At 37.7% G+C, this 26,872-nt stretch overlaps 1 protein-coding gene across 5 annotated transcripts in view; it reads right to left on the bottom strand.

Moving 5' to 3' along the window:
• SHANK3 (SH3 and multiple ankyrin repeat domains 3) overlaps positions 1 to 26,872 on the bottom strand; it is a 7,266,504-nt gene that overhangs the window by 1,680,980 nt on the left and 5,558,652 nt on the right. The gene's annotated exons all lie outside the window — the stretch shown is intronic.

Here is a 26,872-nt window from a genome sequence, read left to right on the forward strand (position 1 = left end):
TGTGTCACAGTCTGCATGTAGAGCAAATGAAAAATATCCAAGAATGGCATAAGTTTTCAAAAGTTCTTAATCTGAACTAATGAGAGAAACATATGCGATTAGGGTCACAAGAAGCATTGTTTATTTATACCTTCAACTACTGCAGCAGGGCTCTGCTAGAAATGCAAAAATGAGGGGAATGTCTGAGATTTACAACTAGATATGAAAGATGTCTTTCAATTGCTGCAAATAGTTTAAATGCAGTTTAGAAAGCAATGATGTTTATTTCTTCAAATGTGTGTGTGTGTGTGTGTGTGTGTGTGTGTGTGTGTGTAATGTCCCAGTCAGGGATACTAGTTGGAGTCAAACCCTGAATCTTAGGTACTGAAAGCTAGAGCCTTAATCCGACACACTAACTGCCAGACTTCATTTTAGTAAACCACTGGGTCAGCCCAGGCTGGAAGGTTTGGAGACAAAGCCAGAGAGGCAAGATTACGTTGGTTTGGACATGTGCTGAGGAGGGATGCTGAGTATAATGGGAAAAATATGCTAAGGATGAAGCTACCAGGTAACAGGAAAAGAGGAAGGCCTAAGATAAGGTTTATGGATGTGGTGAGAGAGGACATGCAGGTGGTTGGTGTGAGAGAGCAAGATGCAGAGGACAGGAAGAAATGGAAACAGGTGATCCGCTGTGGTGACCCCTAACGGGAACAGCCGAAAGAAGATGATGACTGATGATTACAGTGAATGAAATCAATTACTGTAAAAAAATATTAGCCATGTTCTTTGGATGTCATCCTTGGTTTCCTTGTTCTGTTGAATGTTGAAAGTATGTTTATTATTTAGCTGTAAATAAATCAGACAGCATGATGTATACAAATATAATGTTATTACTTTAACTATGAATACATTTTTAACTTAGCTTGTTTTTTTGAAGGCACACAGCTGTGAAATACACTGTGTTTGTGCTACAACAGTTATCTAGTTCTTGTTGCAAAAGAGTAAGGCTATGAGCTGTCAAAGATCTGCTTTCTGTAGTACATGGTTTGAGTCCCCTAGCCTGCATTTATCTTCTATATGATTCTGCCATGTTACTTCACATGACAGCATTCCTGGGCTGCTCCTGAAAAGTCCCCCTTGTGTCCAGTGGGCTGTTCTAGGCAGTTAGCAAATGCATTTCTCATTTGCCTTTTGAATTCCTGTACCTTTCACTTGGGTGCTAATTAGTACTTCACTTTATAGGACTTGAGTATTAATCCCAGCATGTCTGTGATAGTTTAATGGGATGCCAGATGCACTTTCACTAAATGTGAGTTTCAAGGGAAAATGAGTTTCAAGGGAAGAGTTTGTTTTCTCATACAAAGTCTACTTTCAATGTCTTTCAGTATTTCTTTTTCTGTAAAATCTGAAATATATTTTAAGTAAAATCTAAATGTCATAGCAACCTTTGCAATAGTCATAGTTTCCTTTAAAGTTTAATTCAGATTACTTTTACTGCTGCAGACAGTTTGTATATTGACTTAGCATATACTATCAGGTGGTTAATATTTCTTATGCTCACATAAATATCTGTTTAAACTGTGCTACACATGGCTGGGTCTTATGCTATGATGCTAGTGATCTTTATACCATTTCATGTACTTCATCCAAAGCCAGCAATAAAATACATGTAACCTTACTTCTTCATAATAATAAGAGAAATAAACAGTCAACAAAGTGGCTATAACTGTTGATGCAGGACTCTCTGTGGATGAAAGTACCCTCTGCTTTTATCTGGTCATTTTTAAATAGTCTTTAATCTGGCTTTGCAGGGCATTCGTGTGTGTGTGTGTGTGTGTGTGTGTGTGTGTGTGTGTGTGTGTGTGTGTATGCATGCATGTGTGTTTGTGTGTGCGTGTGTGTGTGTGTGTGTGTGTGTGTGTGTGTGTGTGTGTGTGTGTGTGCATGAATTAAGTTGAAATACCTTAGCTACTGTAAGTTTGTGAAACAAATTTGAAATATGTGACACTGAGTTATCATTATTAATTTTTTTGAGGCAGACTCCCGAGAAGAATGCAGCCAGCAATCTAGCCATAATTGCTGTCTGTGAATAAAAATGACTAGCTCCGCTGATGTCAATTTGTGTGAAGAAAATTGGAATAGGTTTATTGTGGCCATTTTTATCACAATTAGATGTCATGTGTTCATAGTTAAAGTGACTGTAACTGTTGAGTACAGATATTGGTGAATTATAATGACAGCAGTTCTAGTGGCCTTTTATGGTTGAAATGTTCTGAAATGGGTACTTTTGTTATTATTCGTTTATGCATTGTGTTTTACTATTTACTGGGAAAATGTTCCAAACTACACATTTAAAACACTCTAATAAATATTGCTGTAGTAAACAGTGTGTTGCTGAATTAAGAATCTGGAATGTGAATCAAAGTATATACATTTATGCATGGTCCCAAAAATGTGTGGGGGGAGCATGGTTTGAAAAGAGCAAGGGCTCAAAATTTACTTACTCTGTCACTAGCTAAATGCATTTTCAATGAATGTAAGTTTCCAGGGAAGAGCAATTTACTGCTGCTCATGCTATGTCTGTTTTCAGCGTGAGCTTGTTTGTTTAGCAAATCGCTATCAATGTTTGTTCTCTACAATATGAAATGTTTTTTAATTAAATTCATATCTCTGTAATCAATGTTAAGAGTTAAGAAAATACTATGCACACTGCCAGGTTTGAACACTGTTTATGGTAATTGGGTAGAGGCAACCAAGTAATAGGATACTGGAACTGTTGGGGAGGGGGCTCTGTTCCATTACTCTGCATAGACTCCTTTAGCCTTCCTTCTTACCATGATCCGGCTGTGCAGGGATGTGCAGCATTTCATAAAGGTTATATGTACTTAACATCTCACAGCCCACATCTTGTTTCATTAAATGGCTTGAATGATATTCACATGACTATCAGCTACGAGCAGAGGAGAGATATGCACCTTTGAAACTACAGCCTTTCCCCAGAATAGTAGGTGAGCCTGGAAATGCTTGCACATGTTTCACAAACACATTCCAATGACCTCTGACTACTTCATAGTCTGAGTGACTTCTATTGCAGCTTAATACCTTAAATGGATTAGCCTTTCAGAACATACTTTATTCATTACTTTCACTTGCCATACATAGCTTCCGATCCATATATCCTACTATAGCTGTAATCCCATCTATATTCTACATCATTAATAAAGTAGCACTTAATCTGTGATGGTTATAATCCCACCTTTATCATCAAGGTAGAATTTTCTATCCTTAGAACTTATGCCATCCCTTAACAAACAATGCATACGAACTGCCTCCTGCTCCTCCTTTATATTATGGTTCCTTGTACCTGCCTCTGTAGGGCCATAAAGAACCAGTAAGACTTAAACAGATGAGAGTCAGTCAACAGGCTAACATGACTATCTCAAAAATGTTTAAATGCTGATTTAAGTACTTAAAAGGAGGAAATTGTAATAATTTTTTACATAAGTAGCTATAATTCCTCCATATATGTACTTGAATCAGCCCTAAAATACATCAGAATTAGTCATACCTTAAGAAAAAAAAACACCCCACCTGAACAGCATGTGTAACAACAATGTCCCATGAACAATGGTCTTGCAAGGTATGTCCTCATCTGTGACGCTGAAAGTCTGTATGCTGTGAATGGTAATGCGGCAACTGTATTGTGGGATAAAATCAAATGCTGACTGTGATGATATCAGATCACTCTGAATCTGTGTGATCAGTGATGCACTAGATGTTCCCATGCAAAATCAAAAATAATGTTACCCATAATGCACAGGATAGTACTGAAGCCAAAAGCAGTGGTTGAATAGACTATGAATCTGACAAGGTGCTCATGCTGTACTGCTATACAGACTGTAACTGATCTGCAAAACAAAGTCAGTGAACTTTTATGTATAAGCACCCGTCCTAGTCTCCAAGGAGTCTGGTGTCCTGAGATATAATACACAGCATGCCATGGTTCCAGAATGTGATTACATTACAGCAAACATGCCATCAGTGCCGTGAAAAGCCAGAAACAGTTCAAACTGGAAAGAAGTTATACAATAGTACTACAGAAAGTCCTACTGATAATTTTACCAGCATTTTGGTATTGTACTGACTCTGATGAGTTTGCAACTGGCAAAATAAAAGGGAAGGAGCAAATGTACATTAAAAATGGTCACATTCAGTCCACCAGAGCAATGTTGACTTTGTACAACCATCAGCATAGCTAATATGGAAGCAATGGTATGCACACTAGGGAATAACAAGCAAGCTCTGACCTAACCTAGGTAATGTCTTTGAGCTCTGATGTAATCCATGTGCAGTCATGCAGCTCTGATCTGATCCAGGTACTGTCATGGAGCTCTGATGTAATCCAAGTGCAGTCATGCAGCTCTGACCTGATCCAGGTACTGTTATGGAGCTCTGACCTAATCCAAATACTGTGTTTGAGCTCTGGCCTAATCCTGGTAATGTCACGGAGCTCTCACAAGTGCATGGCAGAGTAAATTGCTGGAAAAGCATGTACTATTGCATTCTCTAACAGAAATGGTAAAGAAAGGACCAAGCTTTCAAAAACATCAGGTCTGTGTTAGTGTCCACATGAGTACTTACCTATCTCAATGCAACTAAACCAAATAAGCTAAGTGCATATGTCAACAGCTATGGTGTTGGAGCCACTTTTACTTCAGCAGTGTAATATAAAACTAAAACCCAACACTTTCTTCTCTAGAACATGAAAAGGAATGTCTAGCTGAAGTATGTGATGACATCTGAGTGTTTTTTTGTTACCTATTGGACTTGGACAGTTTCCAGCTCTGAACAAGTCAGAAACTATTGGTACAATGGTTGAGTCACATGACCCAGACAAAGTCCGCCCACAATGTCAATGGCTGTTGATGTAGGTCATACACTTTTAAGCAGTCCATGCTTCAGGGAAACAACAGACAGTAGTAGATACCGAATTGATAAATTCAGTGACTGTGACTGTCCAATCAGATGCTGAAGGCACACCCATTCATATAGCAGCATATAGGAAGCTTTAATGTCTGGCAAGCTGTTTTTTTCCAGCAGGATGGACATCCTCAGAGCTGTACGAAAGTAAGATGCAGATCCGAAGACCTACAGAATATAATTGTCTATGTTTGTAATGGGTGAACAAATAAATGGATGCAGACAATTTCTTTGTTGTACAAATATTTTGTTGCAAGAGCTCATTTGTCAGAGCACAAGGATCTGTTGTTATACCAAGACTAGACTGTGGTACAAACATTCAAACATTGCAAAAAGCAGAAGTCCTTAGACAAATCTAAAAAGGGTTTCAAGATTGACTAAATGTGGGAAAGAGCAGGAATGTGCATATGCATGTGTGTGCATGTGTGGAAACTAAATATCAATAATAATAATTTAACCAAATTTGTTTCTAAGTGCCAGTTCTACATTGAACAGTAACCTACTCAGAAGAGACTGTCCCCAACTGTGTCACCATTGACAAAAGGGCTAAAGGTAAAGAACTGCTGCAGTCTTATGTGAACATGAAAGGAAAAAAATACCTAGTAGTTGTGAACCAGTATTCATGCGACATTCAGATAATCAATCCATCTGTAATAATTACTCAGCAATTTACATCCCAGTTTAAGAAAATGTTTTCCAGATTGGGGATAGCTGTTGAACTTGCCACTGACAGTGAAGCTCAAATTGTTTTTTCTCTTACCCGGTGAGGCAGGGAGGAGGCGAGACCCACTGGGGCTCTTGCTTCTGACTCCAAGCGCCCAGGCATCTGGTCATGAACAGCTCTGAGGACAGTGTCAGGTGGGGTTTTGACTCGGGTGGTACACCTGTCAAAGAGTAACTCAGGTGTCCTAAGGCGAGCTCAGGGAGGACAAAAACCTCCCATGGAGCAGAAGGGCAAAAGCTCGTTTGATCTTGATTTTCAGTATGAATACAGCCCATGAAAGCGGGGCCTCATGATCCTTCTGTCTTTTTGGGTTTTAAGTAGGAGGTGCCAGAAAAGTTACAACAGGGATAACTGGCTTGTGGTGGCCAAGAATTCATAGTGACATCACTTTTTGATCCTTTGATGTTGGCTCTTCCTCTCATTGTGAAGCAGAATTCATCAAGTGTTGGATTGTTCACTCACTAATAGGGAACGTGAGCTGAGATTAGACCGTCGTGAGACAGGTTAGTTTTACCCTACTGATGATGTGTTGTTGCGATAGTAATCCTGCTCAGTACAAGAGGAACCACAGGTTCAGACATTTGGTGTATGTGCTTCTGACTTTCAACAGTTTGAAGTATGGGTTTGCCATGCAACATCAAGCCCACACTATCCACAAGCAATTGATGCTGCTGACAGAATAGCAGAAATGGCTAAGAAAATTCTTAACCAGATAGACTTAGCTTTAATGCCTTGTGGAGCAATGCTACTGAGAGCAGGCAGAGTGAGTCTGACACAACTAATGTTGGTCAGACAGACTCAAGCCACCATCTCAGTGCTTGAAGCAAAGTTGTTGCCCACGGCTATACCATATGAGGCTGCTAAGCAGAATAACCAACATGCCAAATCTGCATACAGATATTTTTATGACAAAAGATATTCAGTTTTCTCCTTGCCTGACTTGAATCGAGGTAAGACTGCCCATATCAAGATAGATATGATACATAAGAAAAGAGTTGGGAGACTCCGACAACAGATGTGGCGGTTGCCAAATCTATAGAAGCAAGATCATATATAATATAAACCAATGATGGAGTGTAGTAAGTAGGACCCAAAGACAGATCTATGCCATTCCTCACATGTCTAAAATGGGCAGCCAAGAATTGGAACTGTATTAGTAGTTGCCACAGCCAGAAGAATGCAATGATGTGAGAGGCCATGTACCAGTGTCTTCATTGCATAATGAACAGGTTAATTATGTTTTTTGGAATGAGATACATTGCCGAAAAGGGAATTATTACCCAAAAATGGTATATTACCCAACAGAGTTACATTACAGGAAAATCACACACACACACACACACACACACACACACACACACACACACACACACACACACACACACACACACACACCCTAATGAATAGGGGTTTGTTACAAATGACAAGCCCTTCATGTTCATAGTTTCTGACAGTTACTACACAAGCATGTCAGATAAGGCTTACAGTGAGGTACCAAGACCATTGATGGTTCCTGAACAGATAAGCAGGAACATGACTATAACTAGAAAGTATACTTACAGATGATACTAGTCTGTATTTTTTTGTGAGTTGTGAAAAATGTGAATTTCGTACATTAAATGTCCAATGCCTATGTTAGGACTTCATAGCGTTTGTCTCCTATCAAAGTTAGATTACATACTCTTATGTCCATCCCATTGTCCAGGGCCTTTCTAAAGACCTATAAACTATACATCTTTCTAATTTTAAGAGGAAGGCCTTTCCACATCAGCCCTGACCTACTATAAAATGATCTTCCCTTCAAGATAGTTTTAGACGAAGGAACTTCAGCAAACATGTTTATTCCTGTTTCTAATTTCAATACCTACAGTAGCTGCAGTACTGTTATTCATCAGGTAATTATAAATTAATATGATCTTTTCTCAATAGTCTATAATTTATTGTAAAGCAGCACAGTTTCTCCAGCCCATTCCTGTAGCCCAGTTTCCTAACTTTGTAATCTGCCTTGTAAAACAAACTTGGCATTCCTTCAAACCTTTTTATCTGCCTATAGTTGTAAATGCAAACTGACATACTGACATTGTCTGTGTAAATACAAACTAACACACAGTACTCAATAACTGGTCTGTGAACATGCAAACTGACACACAGTACTCAAAACCCAGTCTATTTAAATACAAACTCACATACAGTTCTCAATACCTGGTCTGTAAATACAAACTCACACACAATACTATATACCTGGTCTGTGTAAATACACATTGACATACAGTAGTCAATACCTGGTCTGTGTAAATACAAACTGACGTTCATTACTCAACACCTGGACTGTGTAAATACAAACTGACACACAATACTCAGTACCTGGACTGTGTAAATACAAACTGACACACAGTACTCAGTACCTGGACTGTGTAAATACAAACTGACACACAGTACTCAGTACCTGGACTGTGTAAATACAAACTGACACACAGTACTCAGTACCTGGACTGTGTAAATACAAATTGACACACAGTACTCAATAACTACACTGAGGGTTTGGCACAGTGGTTAAGCTCTTTGCCTTGCAGGTAGAGGGTTTGAGTCTGATTTTGGGCACAGGCAACCTGTAAGTAGTTTATTTCCCAGGCCCCTGCTTGTAAATGTTTGGTCTCCCAAAGCCCTACTAACACTTATCAAGGGTACCAGAACTTGTCAGAGATCTGGGAAGCATGGCCAGGCTTAAAAAGGCCCTTGTGGTCATTAGCCTAGTAAACACCTATGAAGCTGGTCTGTGTAAATACAAACTCACACACAGTACTCAATGCCTGGTCTGTGTAAATATTGAAGGCAAAGAAACCCAACACATGTAATCAGCTCACATTTTACGTTTTGCATATTGCATTCAGCGCAGCATCCACAAGAACCAATACAGCACATTAAACCCAAATCCTGTGGTCTGTCCAATATCAGTGGTGGGAAGCTCAAACAGCTTTGAGGGTTCTAATACACTTCAGGCTGTTATGCTTCTTTTTTGTGCATTGTTAGCACAAAGATTTTACAGCTTTTCAAGCTGTTAACAGAATAAGATACGCCAATTGCTGTTTGGGGCTCAGCACTGTGTGTTAAAACTTTCAAAGCTGTAACACACTTTGTGCTCCTACAGTCTCCCTTTTTTTCACTTTCTCTGTACATATGAACAGCTTTTGTGGCAGAACTAAATGTTGGGGGAAGGTAGTGCACAGTTGACTTTTGTCATTTGTAAAATTTTTGAACTGGTCAGTGAGCTTCTGTGAAAAAAATACTGTTCCTTCTCACTCCTAAGATTTTCAACCATTAAGCGTCAAGCTTCTCAGCACAGATATCCATCAACACGACTCCTGTCTGACTAGTTATATAAAGGAAAAAAAAGTGTTGTGGTCTGCTTATCATCAAATAGGTACAACTATGATCCAAACCAAGAAATGAGCAGCCAAAGTGCTGGCTGGTAAATTACATGTTTTACTGTACTTTAATATCATGTACATTGTAATGTCTGGTCATGTAGAGAGATGGTACCCACACTGATACATCCTTTCTGAAATCCTATACCAAACAAAAGGAAAATAACTTTCTCCTAAAATATTTTTTTTTAATTCCATTTGCACTCTACCTTGATGTGTTTTACAATATCACATGGATGTCCTTTAACTGACGTATGTAAGAAAGGTACTATGTGACTTGCAATAGAGGAGTTTGCCTCTTTAGATGACAAAGAGAATGCTAATAAGAGCTAAGTCTAGGGTGCTAAGCAGCTTTCTGTCACTGTTAGATGACAACACCCAGCAGTGTTATCGCAAGAACTTGTCATGTGGTCTTGTAAATCACTTTGTCACCAAAGCCATAGCAGTTTCTATGGGTACAAAATGTGTAAACAAGATTTTTTCAGCTACAAGATAATCAAAATAATTCTCCTTCTGAAGTTTCAGATGGAAATCAGTTCCTCTTCAATTACATTACTATATGCTGAATTATTTACTGCATGGCTGAGTCCTCAGCTCACTTAAAGGGCACACTGCATGGCTGAGTCCTCAGCTCACTTGAAGTGCACACTGCACAGGTGAGTCCTCAGCTCACGTGAAGTGCACACTGCATGGCTGAGTACTCAGGTCATTTGAATTGCACACTGCATGGCTGAGTCCTCAGCTCCCTGCTTGGTTTTGCTGATTAACATATGATGTTTCTGAGGTAGTACTCTAAGGGTAGCATACTGAAAAATCTTGTGCCAAGCTACCTCAATGTCTTCTGTGAAATGAAATGGCCACTGTAGCAAACAGTATTCATGTGTGATTTGCAAAGGAACAGTAATGCTGACAAGGCAGATTGCATCCAATGAACAAGGCAGTCTATGTTTGCTTTTGCTTGCATTATTGATATATCTACACATATACAAGGGGGAATTCCAAAAAATTATTGCATGATTGTTTGCCATAGTTTTTGGAGTAATTAAATGAGCAATATAGAGTTCTCACGTGTGATATGCACATGAAATGTAACATTGGCATGACAGATTTGTATCCAGTGCATTAATGCAGTGTATGTTGGCTCTGCTTATATTATGGTTAAATACACATGCACAGACATACAAACACATACACATACACACTCACACTAAGTAAATATAAATAGTATGTATGTATATACAATAGAAAACATTCTGTATATGAACATTATAGTGAGTCACTGTTTTACAGTCACATAGATCTGCAACTCTCTTTTTGTATATCTATATCTATATATATATATATATATATATATATATATATATATATATATATATATACACACATACACACACACACATACACACACACACACATATATATATATATATACATATATGGGTCTAGGACTATTCACTGAAAGCACATTTCACTGAAACTCAAATGACTGTGCACAAATCACTGAAGACACAATTCACTGAAAACTCAATTCACTGAAACACATTTCACTGAAAGTTATATATGGCCTTTTCTCCACTGTAGTGCGACCCTGGAGTTAGTATATATAGTAAGGGGGGGTGGGGGGGCACCGCTACCCACATTGGGGTGTGTGGGGGCATAGCCCCCGCTCATAGTTTGGATATATATTAAGTTTAGAAAATAGTATTTTATTGAAGTTGCAAGTATCCATGTGTAGTGCCCCCCACACCCCCCTTACTATATATTCTAACTCCAGGGTCACACTACAGGGGGGAAAAGGCCATATGTAACTTTCAGTGAAATGTGTTTCAGTGACTTGTGTTTTTAGTGAATTGAGCTTTCAGTGAATTGTGCACAGTGAAATGTGTTTCAGTGAATAGTCCTAGACCCATACACACACACACACACACACACATATATATATATATATATATATATATATATATATATATATATATATATATATATATATATGGGTCTACTTTGATTCACTGAAAACTCATTTTACTGAATTTCAAAACACTCACACCAAATCGCTGAAAGCTCAACTCACTGAAAATTTATTTCACTGAATCACATTTCACTGAATATAAGTACTGTTGGGCAAATAAAACGTCTATGCCCTTTTCCCCACTGTAGTGTGATCCTGGAGTTAGTATATATAGTTGGTATGGCATAGCGCCCCACCTACTTTTGGTTTTATATTGTAGGCTTTCAGTAAAATAAGATTCATAAATATAAAAGCTAAGTAGGTGGGGGCACCCACACACCCCTAACTATATATACTAACTCCAGGATCACACTACAGTGGGGAAAAGGGCATATATGTTTTATTTGCCCAATGGTACTTACATTCAATGAAATGTGATTCAGTGAAATGAGTTTTCAGTGATTTGAGCTTTCAGCAATTTTTTGAGGGTGAATTGAAATTCAGTGAAATCAGTTTTCAATTAATCAAAGTAGACCCATATATATATATATATACATGCAGAAAAGTGTGTATGCGTACCTGTCCACAACAAACTTTTCAATAGAATTTTGCCATATACATTAAATAGCTTCAAAAGGAGCTCTCACAAATATAGACAGTTTCCCAATATAACTTATATCTTCCATAAAAACTTTGTTCCTCAACATCAGCACATGGCAGGAGCACAGTTTCGATGTACATATGCAACAGAAACCTAAAATGGGATACAGCATGGTGGATGTCATATAACAGATAAGTGTGCATTCCTTAGTATCAGGAAACTACACTATCTCCCTAATTTAAGGTAATAATTCCAAGTATGTGTGTGTCTCAGAATATCCCAGACTTGTGTGACATATTGGCACCAAATCTCACTCTCCAATCCCTAATGGGCCTCATTAGAGTACAATGTTTCAGAATCTTGATCTTTAAAAAATTATTTCTTGCCAGGATCTGATAGCACACAATGTGAATAGCCACAAGCACTTGCTGATTCAATAATATGCACCAAGGTCTGCAAGTCTTACGGAACAAGCTAGCTATTCACACTGATATATAGCAATGATGCTCTAACAACGACACAAAGCTAGTCTCATTTATGCAGTCCATGCACCTGTAGGAGTTTTTGGGGGAATGACAGAGTCATGACCTCTTTTTGATGGGAAGGATAATAGCTATATGCTGGACAGAGACAAGCGGTCCTTGTGGCCCTGGACCTTTGTAATGACTGGCGCCATAAAAGGCATCTGGATTGGGTGAATGGGTAGGCCATGAGGTGGTATTGTCACTTTATGGAGGGTGCAGGGATGCACCTAATGAGAGGTCATGGCTAATAGTTCACAGCTGCCTTCTGAACAATGCCAATACATAGGAGTAATAAGGTTAAGGTCTCATAGCACTGTTTAAAGCCATCATAGTATGTGAGGCTCAGTGATAGTTCACATGCTCACTCCACTCTTGCACTTGCTGACCCCAAGACAAGGGGGCTAATCACCTGAGTTACACAGTATAACTTGATATCAGGTAGAGTATTGCTTTGAGGGGACACACTCCCACAAAAGTTAGCCCAACACAGGTAACCTCCATGGAGCTGCAGAAAAAACAGTCATGCAATGGAATATGCATATGATTCAAGACATACCAACACAGCAAGTTTAATTACAGAAACCAGGACTTTGTGGGGATGTCTAGAGTGTCATAGAGAGTAGTGTGGAGTGTGTTCATGCCTGGATACACATTAAACTGAGATCTGTTAGCATGTCATGGTCCGAACAGTTTGAGCACATATATGTACAGTACCAGGTAAAAAAATTGTGCAACAGCAAGTCAGTAGTGTTTCATACATGCTAGTACTGTGACAGTACCAGAAGTTATAATACCCCTTATCACATACTATCATGATGTGCTTTGTCAAGTTAATAAAATGTTGTTATATGAGCAACAAACTCCCAAACAAAGTACTTAGTGAATTTATAAGTAAGGTTAATGAGCTACTCGTCTAATGTGTAAAAGTAACCCATTCCAAGCTCTAACTATACTTTGGGGTATAAATTTTGCTGTCAAGGCATTTTGGAATTTTAAAGGTGTAATCTATTCCTCTTGGTGTGTTATATCACGAAGGTAATCTATCAATACTTAAGAAGTAGTTGCATACTTTATTGTGAAGAGCAAAATATGCTAAACATAGTTTGGTATACCACTGATAGCTTATAGCAAATAAACTAAGCTTTGCCAGATGATCACAATAAGCCATTCTAATATAATTCTTATGCTTGCTTAATAGATAATATGTGCTACCCAATGTACTGGCAACGGTGGCATACAGACGTAATACAAAATATGTTCAACACGCATTATGTTTATCAGACAGTGTAACAACCACATCTGAAATTAATATTATAGTATTATAAACAGTTTAAGGCAGTAAAATGTTTTATTTGGTTGTGGGCAAGCTGTTTGTACATTAAATGGAGGTGTGCATTTGTTTGCCTTGTTAAAGGGGTACTGTAATGTTGCATTACTGTAGTATCTGTAATGTGCAATTATTATAGAAAAACTGGAGTCTGTATTACGTGGGCCCCTTTCTGCCTTTTTAACTCAAGTTTTTGGCAGGTGATTCAAAGTAAAGATGATGTAATACATTGACATATCCATTTGGACCTCTTAAATTTGGATATAGAAGTAAAATAGAGATATGTTCAGCTGTAGTTTGCATATTACCCATGAGTCATTTTTAAATGTATGTAGTATGTGTGATCTGTTAGTAAAATTGCGCCCTAATTTATATTCAGAGTCTACTTCTATTCCAATATATTGAAGTATAGCATTTTATGCGCATACTGTACAAGCATACTATGTCACCACTACAACTGAAATGGATACTACATATTGTCGGAAATATAACTATAGGACAAACAAAAAAAAATCATATCTTTCATTGTTAATCTACGATCTTTTAAGTACTCTGGTGTTTGAAAATCTCTACAATCATATGTTTAATGTGTGTTCACAGTAGTTAAACATAATTTTGACATTATGTACAGATAAGGACTTATGTGAAGTGAAGACATGAATGACTACAATCTTGCACCTTGTAGACTTGTATGCAAATACCACGGACTAGTCAAAAGCACTATACTTGAAATCAGTTAACATAGCAAATATTTCTGCACTAATCCAAGCACAGCTTCTCAACTTGCAGAATACTAATTATAAATGTGGTAAATGCACATTATACGTGCATCACATGTGGAATGTATGCTATAGTTAGATCTATATTTCCCTAAAGTGGGAGAATACATAGTGTGAATTTGGATAACTGATATTATGGCTACATGAAAAGAGCCTGTGTCATATACAAATGGTGTAATGGTGATGACATCCATAAGCTGTTTACCAACAAAAAAAAACAATGATCTCAGCATCCAATTGCTACACAATATCCCGTTTAGCCAGTTATCAGTCATATATAATGAGCATATCATATTCAGTATTGCATCCTATAAGCCATATGACAACATCCAGCAAAGGTAGAGGAATAAAGCTGCTGTGCATAACTCCAGGAATCATGCATTAATGCCATCTGCAGACATCCAACGGCAACATCATAACTGTATTAGCAACACACTGATACCATGCACCTCATAATGCACAACATAGTACATCTAATTAATGTCACATTATTCAATAGCCTATAATCACTGAAACAGTACATTTGTAAAAAAAAAAAAAAAAAAAAAGCCTACAACCTATTATTTTATATATCTATGATATTTAGTACACATGTGGTTGCTAAACCATTTGTATAAACATAATGCAGGTTGAGTATATTTTATTTAACCTATGTAAACCACTACTGGGATATAAAGTGTATAGTTTTTCTCCTGCCTGAGGAATGGAAAAAAATTGTTTTGGTACCAATTTTTAAGAATAAGGGTGATGTGCAGAGTTGTAGTAACTACAGAGGGATTAAACTGATCAGTCACAGCATGAAGTTATGGGAAAGAGTAGTAGAAGCTAGGTTAAGAAGGGAGGTGATGATTAGTGATCAGCAGTATGGTTTCATGCCAGGAAAGAGCACTACAGACGCCATTTTTGCTCTGAGAGAGTTGATGGAGAAATACAGAGGTTCAACCACTGATGAAAGCACTTTGCTAAAACCGGTCTGGTCATTAAAAACTTTCTGCTCTTGCCTTCCGGGTGCTGGTCTCTTTTGTGAAGTACAGAAAAGGTCAGAAGGAGTTGCATTGTGTCTTTGTGGATTTAGAGAAAGCATATGACAGGGTGCCTAGAGAGGAGTTGTGGTATTGTATGAGGAAGTCGGGAGTGTCAGAGAAGTATGCAAGAGTGGTACAGGATATGTACGAGGGTAGTGTGACAGCGGTGAGGTGTGACGGATGCGTTTAAGGTGGAGGTGGAATTACATCACGGATCAACTCTGAGCCCTTTCTTATTTGCAATGGTGATGGACAGGTTGACAGATGAGATCAGACATGAGTCACCGTGGACTATGTTGTTTGCAGATGACATTGTGATCTGTAGTGAGAGTAGGGAACAGGTGGAGGAGACCTTGGAGAGATGGAGATATGCTCTAGAGAGAAGAGGAATGAAGGTCAGCAGAACTAAGACAGAATATATGTGTGTGAATGAGAGGGAGGATAGAGGAATGGCGAGGATGCATGGAGTAGAAGTGGCGAAGGTGGATGAGTTTAAGTACTTGGGATCAACAGTTCAGAGTAATGGTGAGTGTGGAAGAGAGGTGAAGAAGAGAGTACAGGCAGGATGGAGGGGGTGGAGAAGAGTGTCAGGAGTGATTTGTGACAGACAAGTACCAGTAAGAGTGAAAGGGAAGGTCTACAAGAGGGTAGTGAGACCAGCTATGTTATATAGGTTGGAGACAGTGGCATTGACAAAAAGGCAGGAGTCAGAGCTTGACGTGGCAGAGTTGAAGATGTTAAGATTTGCACTGGGTGTGACGAGGATGGACAGGAATAGGAATAACTATATTAGAGGGTCAGCCCAGGTTGGAAGGTTTGGAGACAAAGCCAGAGAGGCAAGATTACGTTGGTTTGGACATGTGCTGAGGAGGGATGCAGAGTTTATTGGGAAAAAGATGCTAAGGATGAAGCTGCCAGGTAACAGGAAAAGAGGAAGGCCTAAGATAAGGTTTATGGATGTGGTGAGAGAAGACATGCAGTTGGTGTGACAGAGCAAGATGCAGAGGACAGGAAGAAATGGAAACAGTTGATCTGCTGTGGTGACTCCTAACGGGAGCAGCCAAAAGAAGAAGAAGTCTGTCTCCTATCCTGTAATCATAATCTTTTCTACAACTATGAAGCAAGTACTAATGGGTGATTGAGTAATATGCTAATCTTAACTGTTTAGTTCCCTACATTTATCGGCATGATGGAGTTGAGGTGATACTGTTTAGTATAGCTACTTGTAATGCTTAGTATATTGTTACAGTTAACTTGTGTGCACAGCAATTGCATTACTAATGTCTGAACTAATATCAACTGTATGCTGCACATTGGGGGATGTTCACTGACATACTGTATACACATATGGTCACACTGATCAGGCTCCACATATCAGAAGATATCAGCTGTATGTATTGTGATGAAAGGAAATACTGCCAGCACAGCTAGCTGGAATTTTGTAAATAATTATATGTCACTGGTGACTATCGAAATGATTTATACAAGATGCTTGTGTAACAAATGTATTAGAGCTGTATGTCATGCGTATATGAAACTGCTTGTACAAACGTGTGTGTTGAAAAGGCATTTGTAAGTGCTGTGTTTAAGATATATCCACAGTGTGCCCTACTGGAAGAGAACAGAAACATACATGCACTATTGTAACTGTTTATAAGTATATATATTTTAACAGTGGAAAATGGAATACAGGAGGTAAACTTTAGAAAAATGTCTGAAATTAAATTACTTTAGAGGCTATGTCATAAAGATGTTTCAGTGAAGCTGGAGACACAAAGTCTGTAGTAAGAAGATTCCTGTATTGTCCTCGGAGTGAACTAATTACTAGTCTTGAAAGCATGAAGGAATGCAATTGTTTTATGATTTCCAGCATCTGCCAAAGATCTGAGTAAAAGCCATTGTCTGTATATTTTTACAGGTAGATGTTAAATGCTGCCAGCTTCTAGCGATGGGGGTTTTGGCCTTGGAACTGGAAGTCAGATGACTAGAAATGATGTCATTCTGCAAGCTGTCCCACCAGTAATATTTTAGATGTTAATTTGAGAAGTATCTTAGTGAGACAGAGCATTCTGCATCCTGCATTCGGTCTTGGACCTGACAAAACCCATTCACCACATCATCTGCCTTGCTCTAATGAAGTAAGCTTCTAGGGAACAGTATAATTCTCTTAGATGCAGTCAGGAATATAGTGACATTTAGTTTAGATGTGTTTCTTTATTTGTGTGAGCCTCTACTGCAATGTTATTTTAAATATTTCCTGTGGTTTTGAACTCTCATGTCACTGTGAATGTATATTTAGTATTGTCTTGTTCTTTTATTATTAAATATATTTAAATCTTTCATTATGGCTGATCTGTGTAGAGATATTTAAGTTTTGAGAGTACTTGTATATTTATTTGGTGACACTGTGTAGGCCACTCCTAATAGCCTTGCTCTTGGTCAAACTACCATTTGTATTAGTATTAATATTGCACAGTAAGATTGGACAGTCTTTGTTAAGGACCCTAAAGTATCTGGTAAGGAATGACTAGTGGCAATGAAAACTACCTTATAGTCTGGGCAGAAGGGGCATAGCTAGTAAACATGTGCCAGCCTTTCCCAGGTGTGTGTGTGTGTGTGTGTGTGTGTGTGTGTGTGTGTGTGTGTGTGTGTGTGTGTGTGCGTGTGTGTGTGTGTGTGTGTGTGTGTGTGTGTGTGTGTTTGTGTGTGTGTGTAAATCAAACCTCAAAGAGTGTGTGTGTGTGTGTGTGTGTGTGTGTGTGTGTGTGTGTGTGAGAGCTACTTGAACAGGGACACAAAGCACTGGTTGGACAGTGAGGGTGCTGGAGATCTTGAACTGGTCACTAAGCTGAGATCTCAACTCTATAGTTGTGCCAGTGGGATGTCTTACTGTAGATCTGGAGAAAGAGGGAGAAACCAGCCCTGGACTAACTGTGGTCTCTGTGTGCTCTTAAGGGAAATTGCACTTCATGCAGAGAGGTGCATCTGGAAATACTGTGTGTAGCTGTTATCTTGTCAGTGAACATCCCCCATTGTTGCCAGTGGTGAGGATGGAGGCTCCTTGATTACTGGTCCAGTGGAGGGCCATCACATGTATATCCAGGTATAACTGGACTGCATTATACTTTTAACTGTCTGCATTACACAAGACATTCCTGTAAAGCCCAGCCATTTCTATAACTATGCTCTTCAGTCAGTCTTGCAATATGTTCTGCATCATATGCATATTCCACTACAGGAGTTTTTTTTTTTTTTTTCAAATTTGTAGTGGTTCTGTAGTACATGATGACTTCTGAGGAAGTTTGGATCTCTTGTGTGCTCCTTTCTCTGATACCATAGTTGTACACCATCACCCAAGAATTTAACTCCTCCCAGGCTAGGTTCACCAGCTGGTATGGACTGATTAGGACATTATGCTGGACATGAGTGAGTCTGGGAGCCAACATTGCTATTTACAGATAATAGACTGACATATTATTGGGAGGACAATCCCCCTTTTACGTTGGCATCATTCAGAAAAGCATTGTGAGATGTAAAGCCTATGCATCTCTTTAGGTGAGTCCACACTACTCCCAATATTGTTACTGCACATTAATTTACTCTGGCCACTGTTTATTGCTCTGGGCTATACTGAAGCTTCATGAATGGCCTGCCTCTCATGAGCATATCATGCCCATAGCTTCTCTGAAGAGAATTGAGCAGTCATAGCCTCATCATCCCTCTTTCCTCACCATCTCTTACAGGTGTTTAGGACAATAATTGAAACTGAGTTGCATGCGCCACAGTAAAGATGTTCTCCCTCTGCACCAACACAGCTGGCTTCCTTTCCAATACTTTTGGATTTTAGTGCATACCTTTTGACTTAACAAGAGTTGTCATATATTAGTGCTGTGGGTAATTAGTCCCCAAAATTCTGAAGCATTACATGCTAATGATGTCCATTATTGCTGTATGATGCTGAACAGCAACATTTGGCAAACAATATATAGTATTCTGAGAAGCTCACATATATGGGATTACTGCTGCAGGGAGAAATAATGCACCTGCTTGATACTGAAATGTGTCCACTTATTTTATGTCACAGAAGCTCACATATATGGGATTACCGCTGCAGGGAGAAATAATGCAGCTGCTTGATACTGAAGTGTGTCCACTTATTTTATGTCACAGAGGCTCACATATATGGGATTACTGCTGCAGGGAGAAATAATGCAGCTGCTTGATACTGAAGTGTGTCCACTTATTGTATGTCACAGAAGCTCACATATATGGGATTACCGCTGCAGGGAGAAATAATGCAGCTGCTTGATACTGAAGTGTGTCCACTTATTTTATGTCACATCAGTTGTGTTATATCTCTTTTTAGGTGTGTGTTTTCAATATGTACATAACTATAATGCTCCTGTCATGCGTTTGTTCAAGACTTACATGGAAGATACTACCTATATATTAGGTTTACCTTTAAAATGTTGATTGCACATAGCCAAATGTGAACATTGCCAAAATGTTTCCATGAAACCTGCACCACCGAAACGTCAGAAAGTTGACAAAACATTGGATGTCGACATTTCTGACCGTGCCACACCTACAAACAAGTGCTAACATGGGTCAAAAAGGGGGCAAAATTTTGTGGTCGGAATATCAGAGTTTGAGGTTTTGAGAAGGCACGGTTTGGAGTTCGCGGAAGCGGTTTCAACATTTTGAAGGTAAACTGTATATTATGATATTGCTTACATTTGTGAGGCTTGCTTTGGAAACTAATCTATGTAGATGGCAATATTTGTAAACTAAGTAATTCAAAGGTTTGGGGCTTTTATTTTTTCTCAATGGTTGTGCAATTGTGGAGTTAGTATATATAATAAATAAAAGAGGTGTGAAGTGTAGTCTTCTCATGGGGGTACATGGGACTTAGCCCTACAAAACCTGCTTTATTTTTGTGTTTATCTTGTCCATTTGAAGCTTTATGCAATGTAGTATCAATGAGACATAGCAGAACTGTTTTATCTCAAATTCTAAATACTGTAGAACCTGGGTAAGTTACATTTAATTAAAAATGTTGCTTTGTGATATTGCTATTTTGCTCCACTTCTTTACTGAAGCATAATTTGCACTATAAAGCATCAGTCTGTGCTATGGTACAATCCTTAGTAACGCAAGGGCATCTACAAGAGCAGTAGTAACTAATCTTTCAGAAAATGCATTGTGCAAAATAAAGTGACTAGGATCTGAAAACGGTAGAATGAAAGGACTTTAGAAATATACACGGATGTGCTTTTTGTCTACCGAAATGGTAAACATGAAAAGAAGCGTATCTGAGGAAGTTACTGTTTAAAAAACAGCAATGCATGGCACAACCACAAGGCATTTTGGGGAAAAATAGTAAAAGGGGTAGAGTGTTGATTTAAAATAATTAATAGCGTACATAATAAACAGGGAAAGCATTACAAAGGATGCACTTAGATAAACGTTACATGACAAAATAGTTGACATTTCTGTGTTTTTACAATGCAGCAATGAAGTGCGGATTTTTTGTCAATTTATTTACATGCAGAAGTGTACCTACTGCAACTGCCAATGAATGTACTAATACAGAGTAGTTGTTTGTTTTGCAATATTCAAAGGCCCTTTACTGCATAACAAAATCAAGTTAGTTTTTGGAAAGCTGTTTAGTTGATTCAGAAATATAAAATAAAAAAAACTTAGTTATCTTGTCCTGGGGAATGTGAACATTTATTAAATGAAGTTCTACAAGTCAGAGTAAACCAGTGCATCGAAAGTATTTTGCAGAATCATAATTTGTGGAGCACTGTACATTGAAAAATAATGAAAGGTCTGCTGAAATGAATACAGTCCTTTCTTTCGGAGCTTCTCACCGTACTATACATTTTCTTCCTCCAAAACAGATTGATCTTGCAGCTCATTTTGTAAGACATCATACAGAGAAAGAAACATTGAATATGCTTCCAAAAATGCTGCTTTTTTTTTGCAGAAAGCAGATTTTTCACTGAATGGAAGTTAGCAACTTGTCATGATGTTTCATTCTCGTGTCTGTTCTTAAACCCTGTCTCACTGGCATGTAGCTGTCATTTTCCTGCCAGACCACTTGGAAAAAAGAATTCTTATCCAGCAGACGTAGGCATTCAAGTGTTATAGAGTTTTGCCACTAAGGTAAATCACCCGAGAGACTTGTGTCAGTTTTCTAGAGGAAAAATACAACAAGAAATGTAAACAAACTTCAGCTCAGAGTCTGTGAGACAGACACCAGCTCTGACCCATCAGCCCTTTCTCCCAGACTCTATAACTTACAACCCACCGACTTACCTTCATCACCCGCAGCTTTCAAGGATTCAGAATTTCTAAGCTATCTGTCATGCCTTGGGACCTGACATGCTTTTCCTTAGCTTGCAAATTTTATTCTTTACAGCTACATGGAGCTGAAGTAGGGCTTTTTGTCAATGCATCAATGTTGATGGTCAACTGCTCTCTCATACGTATACAAACATACTTAATGCAATAGAAAGGTTTCATTCTATTTTCTTAACTGTTGTCACAGTGTAGTCAGTTCAGCAGTCACTGTTTAACTGTAACCTCTTCTTGACAGTTTGAAAACTCTGTTTATATATATATATATATATATATATATATAGAGAGAGAGACATATATCCTGTGTGTTTTCACTATGTGTGTGTGTGTGTGTGTGTGTGTGTGTGTGTGTGTGTGTATATATATATATATATATATATATATATATATATATATATATATATATATATATATATATATAATGTGTGTGTGTGCATGTTTGTGTGTGTGTCTGCGATGGTCATACTGTATAAGTCAATAATCTAAAGGAAAACTCTCACCATGAATAACCAGAGTGAAAGGAGTGCAGGTCTTATTCAGAAAGCCTTGGGCTTAGTCACAATGAGTATTTGTGTAAAATAGCTGCTGATAACTGCTCTCTGATAAATATGGCTAGGCTTGTAAGGGCTCTAGGGCTGTTATCCTAGTAACCTTCTATGAACCTATGAACAATTTTAAAATATTCTAGGAACTATGTACGAGCATCTTGTGACAGTGTAAGTTATTAATACTTGGTAAATTGGTGACTAAAATGAATGACTCATTAAGAAAAACGGCAGCTCTAAGCTGCAGGTGTGATTCAGCTAAGCACTTTATGCTGAAAATATCAGCATGCATTTATTGCACATAGCTGTAAGTAGCTGTGGCAGTTGACTATTTACAAAAATGTCTTGTCCTGGCTGTGTGCTAAATCATATGCCATCCACATGACCTGATATCACTGAGATGTCAAGTTACTTGGGAGAATGGCACACAAAATTAGCAAAGCTGACAAGATCCACTCTTCCATTTAATGTACCATGCTGAACTTATTAATTATTCAATGAGGGCCCCAGTAATAACACTGGATGTTGGGAATAACCCATATCAGTCTCCAATACAGAGATCCTGAATCTGATCGAGAGTCTTCTGCTGAGTAGTAGGGATTTGTAATCAATAATTCATCAGTCACTCAGAGTAAACGTAAAATATATAGAGTTCTTTCCCACGATAGGTTAGGATAATGTAATTAAATGCCTGTCACTCATAAATTTTCCAGTGACTAAAATATATTCCTTTGTCTTGCTTAAATCTATCATCCAACGTAGAGAGCACACTACCCTACCCTGTAATGGGAGCACAAACATATTTCAAACCTCCCTTTTCAATGTATTGTTTGAGATACATAGATTACCATGAATATGCACATTTTCACCAGAGTCATTTAAAATTTCATACAAGAAACAATGTAATCAGTCAAGAAGTCATACGTCTCTAGGTAGGGACAAGTATTTCTTTGTTGTTACAACTCATCACCATACCATTAGGGAAGACTTTTGCTCTGAAACATCTGTTTTATAAAAAGAAGATGGTCTTCTTTGCCTCATTGATGAAGATACCAAGTAAGGAGGGAAAAGAAGACAGTAGCAGTTCCTGTAAACACCTGCTGAGGGGCTTTGATTTTCATGTATAATGAGAGTGAATACTTAAGGCAAGATCGGAGCCTTGAGCATTACAAGACAGTGTCATCAGCTGCAGGCTATGCATTCTCAGGGTCTATATTAAAATCTCGAAATCTGACAATATCGAATACGATTTTATTGACACGAGAATACCGAAAGCGCACTACATTGAACGTTTAAACGGAAAATCTCCGTAGGGGGAGATTTCCGTTTACTTCAATGTAGTGCATTCTCACAGTTGGTATATTTAAGTAGGGGGGTGTGGGGGTGTAGGGGGGCTTGCCCCCCTGCCTACACACTATTTAGTTTTTTTTTTTTAATTTAATATTTTTTTTTTGTTTTGATGGTTTAAGACTTCGATCACTAAAGTTTGATCTTTAGGGATTCGAAGTTTTAAACCTTCAAGATTATAATATAGACCAGCATTCTCACATATATATACATGTGTTTGTGGTTCATTTTCTATGGGATGTGATGGGTATAAACTGTGCCAATTGTTGTGAAATATGTAAAAAAGTACATGCAAGGATATTTATGGCAACCAGTCTCATTACTGGGCCCTTTTTGTGTCCTGCATCAAAGTAATTAGATTTATCCTGCTGGTGAGACAGTCTACTGTAATAAAGCCACTATTCTGGGACCCAATATCAGGCCTGGGTATTACTTTTACTATGGGGATGTACTGAATCTTATCTTAAATTCTAGGTAGGTTATATCGACCTCTCCTCTCATTTACTCCTCTCATTTCTTTAGCCAAAGATATCTGTCAGATGTAAACTTCCCGATGCATGCCCATGTTTTCCAAGGTCCTGTTTCCCTCTGGTCCACAAGTGCAAAAAAATCCTTCCTCACTATACCCTGCCTTCTATTTCTTCCACTCTCCATTCTCTCTTTTTCTCCTCTATAAAGGGTTCATATGAGACAGATTGAAGTATGTGGGAAGTAATGTAATTGTGTATAGAGTTTGATTTGTTTCACCTCCGTTTGCCTCCTGGGTGACTCTGAACAAGTCACTTAACTAGCCAATGCTCCTGGGCCACCCCTGAAAAGGGATAGTTTGTCCAGTGGTCTTATTCGATTAACAGATAGATAAAAAAAATTGCTGTAACAACACTTAAGCCTACAAAACCATAAATGAATATATACTAGAAGTATAGAATAGTAAGTGGAAAAAAACAGGTGCGAAGAACAGGTAGAGGGGGAAGGATACAGTTTATTAGAGCTTATGACGCACAGTAGTTGAGATGGGTGATGGATAACTGATAACTGATGGAACATCTGAAACTGTGATGGAGGAGGTCTGTCGGTAAAATCTGGTGAGGTAGCAGACACCAACAAAAATATAACTGATGGAACTTGGCAATGCATTACCATGAAAAATATCCCTAGTACATGCAAATGATGTTTACCATTCTGTCTTATGTTTACTTCAAATGTTGACTTATGAGAAACATTTCTGATAAGAGCAACAATACTAAAAATACCCCTTAATGTAAATAAATGCAGAAAATAAGATATATATATATATTCCTAAAAAATGCATTAATTTATCTTTATTTAATAATTTAACTGAGTAAGCTGATCCTGTGGAATCATTTTCATTCCTAAATCAGAAGATAAATAAATTTAGGTTGTATAAGAATTAAAAAAAAATCATTCAGATTGTGTGTGCTTTAAGCAGAGTTGCTTGATAACAATATTAATAAAGTTAATGACAACAAACTTATACATTTTACTGGTGCTTTAGGATTATCACATAACAATATTTGAATCGTGACCCAAGGCAGAAACACTCAGGTGTCAGGAAAAAATCACCTTTATTTGCCTTTAGAGGAACACACATTAATAATAAAATAAAATATAATAAAATATGACAGCATAGTTATGAATAAATAAATGTCTACAATGGTCATCAATCACAGAGATCATCTTAAGCATAAAAAAACTTCAGTTATCCCATAATGCAAAATGTGTAAAGAACATATGCATATTCTCAAAATAATTCAGACTGGTACAATTTCAAGCATAACTGCGTGGTACCATGGACCAAATCACATAGTTAGCAAAAGGTATTTTTGATCACTTGTCACGGAAGAAACTGGCCAAGCTTTATAATAAATTTAATTTCTTTGAATTGTGAGGAAGCCATTAAAAATGAAACAAATAATAACCTCCTAAACTAATTTCTTCAACATGCAGCCAAATGTGATATTTTTATATGCCAAATTCCATGAGCCCGAATCCTGATTTGCAAAAATATTGTGGTGGAGGATCAAAACATAGCTCTCCAAAGCTTCTTTCTTAATAAAGATAACCTACTCCAGTGTGTTATGTCTTGAGATTTATTATTATTATTTAAACAGGATGAGTATGGGGATGAGGTGAAGCCCACAGTGAGGTTAAATATGTGAAGCATGTGTTTTGCTATGTATTTGGTACTGTATTTTGAAAGTTTCCATTTCAGATTTAAAATTAAAATAAATAAATAAATACAATTGTATTGAACATTTCAGGAAATGCAGTTGTCTGAATGCAGACATTTTTATCGTAGCATATATTTTTGTAAATTTAATGTTTGTATCTTGAGCAAATGAGAAATTCTTATTTCATAGTAAAATTGTGTAAACTTCTTTCACTACTTATTACAGATGCCACTTTCATTTATAAGATCTTTAGTCAGATGAAGTATTCAAGCCTTACAGTTCAAGGAACACTATCACTGTGTTTATTGGATCAAATACCATAGTCCCAGCCTAATCATCCAAAGACTTCTTAAATTTTACTAGACTGATAGCATCTCTGATATATTCCATAATTGTACCACCCTATGTGTTAAATAGCAAGTTCTAGTCTTTTTATTATTTAAGACTAAACAGAACTTTAAATTATGGCGTTTACACATATTTTGATTATTATTATTATATACTATGAAACCCATTAAAGATTGACGAAAAGAATCATTAATCACCTTATAGGCAAATAAAAGTCAACCCCTGATATATCCATAATGGAGGGTATAAAGACCCACTGAGACACATCTATCCTTATAGTATGACTGCTTAATATCAGGCATTCCTTTTGTAAATTTACATTGTTCTGATGCTATACAATTAAGCTGTCAATTATTAAGAGTACAGAACGCTATATTGTTTCCAAAATTGGTGTATTATACACTTTAAATAAACTAGCCAAGTTCATACACTCCTTAGTTGTAAATTTTTGACAATCAAACCCATCTGCTCTTATATTTTTTTCAAAACAAAAAGGGGAACCAATCATTATTCCAAGATCCTTGTATTCACTAACTTCCAATAAATCAAATGTAGACAATGTAATAGATTGCCTTAATTTTTGTTTACTAAAATATATGACATTACAGTTTTTCTCACTAAATGAGAGACCAGCAGTACTAGCCTACTTGCCTAAGCAAATAATATGACGTTTTACTGTATCCCTGTATACAGTATTTACCTTTTGGTTTGAGTTATAGCTGAAAAGTGTCTTTGGACTAGCTCACCAACCTGGTTAACAAATGT

Source organism: Protopterus annectens, chromosome 11.part0, assembly GCF_019279795.1.
Source record: "Protopterus annectens isolate FY-2018-M chromosome 11.part0, PAN1.0, whole genome shotgun sequence".
Taxonomy (NCBI): domain Eukaryota; kingdom Metazoa; phylum Chordata; order Ceratodontiformes; family Protopteridae; genus Protopterus; species Protopterus annectens.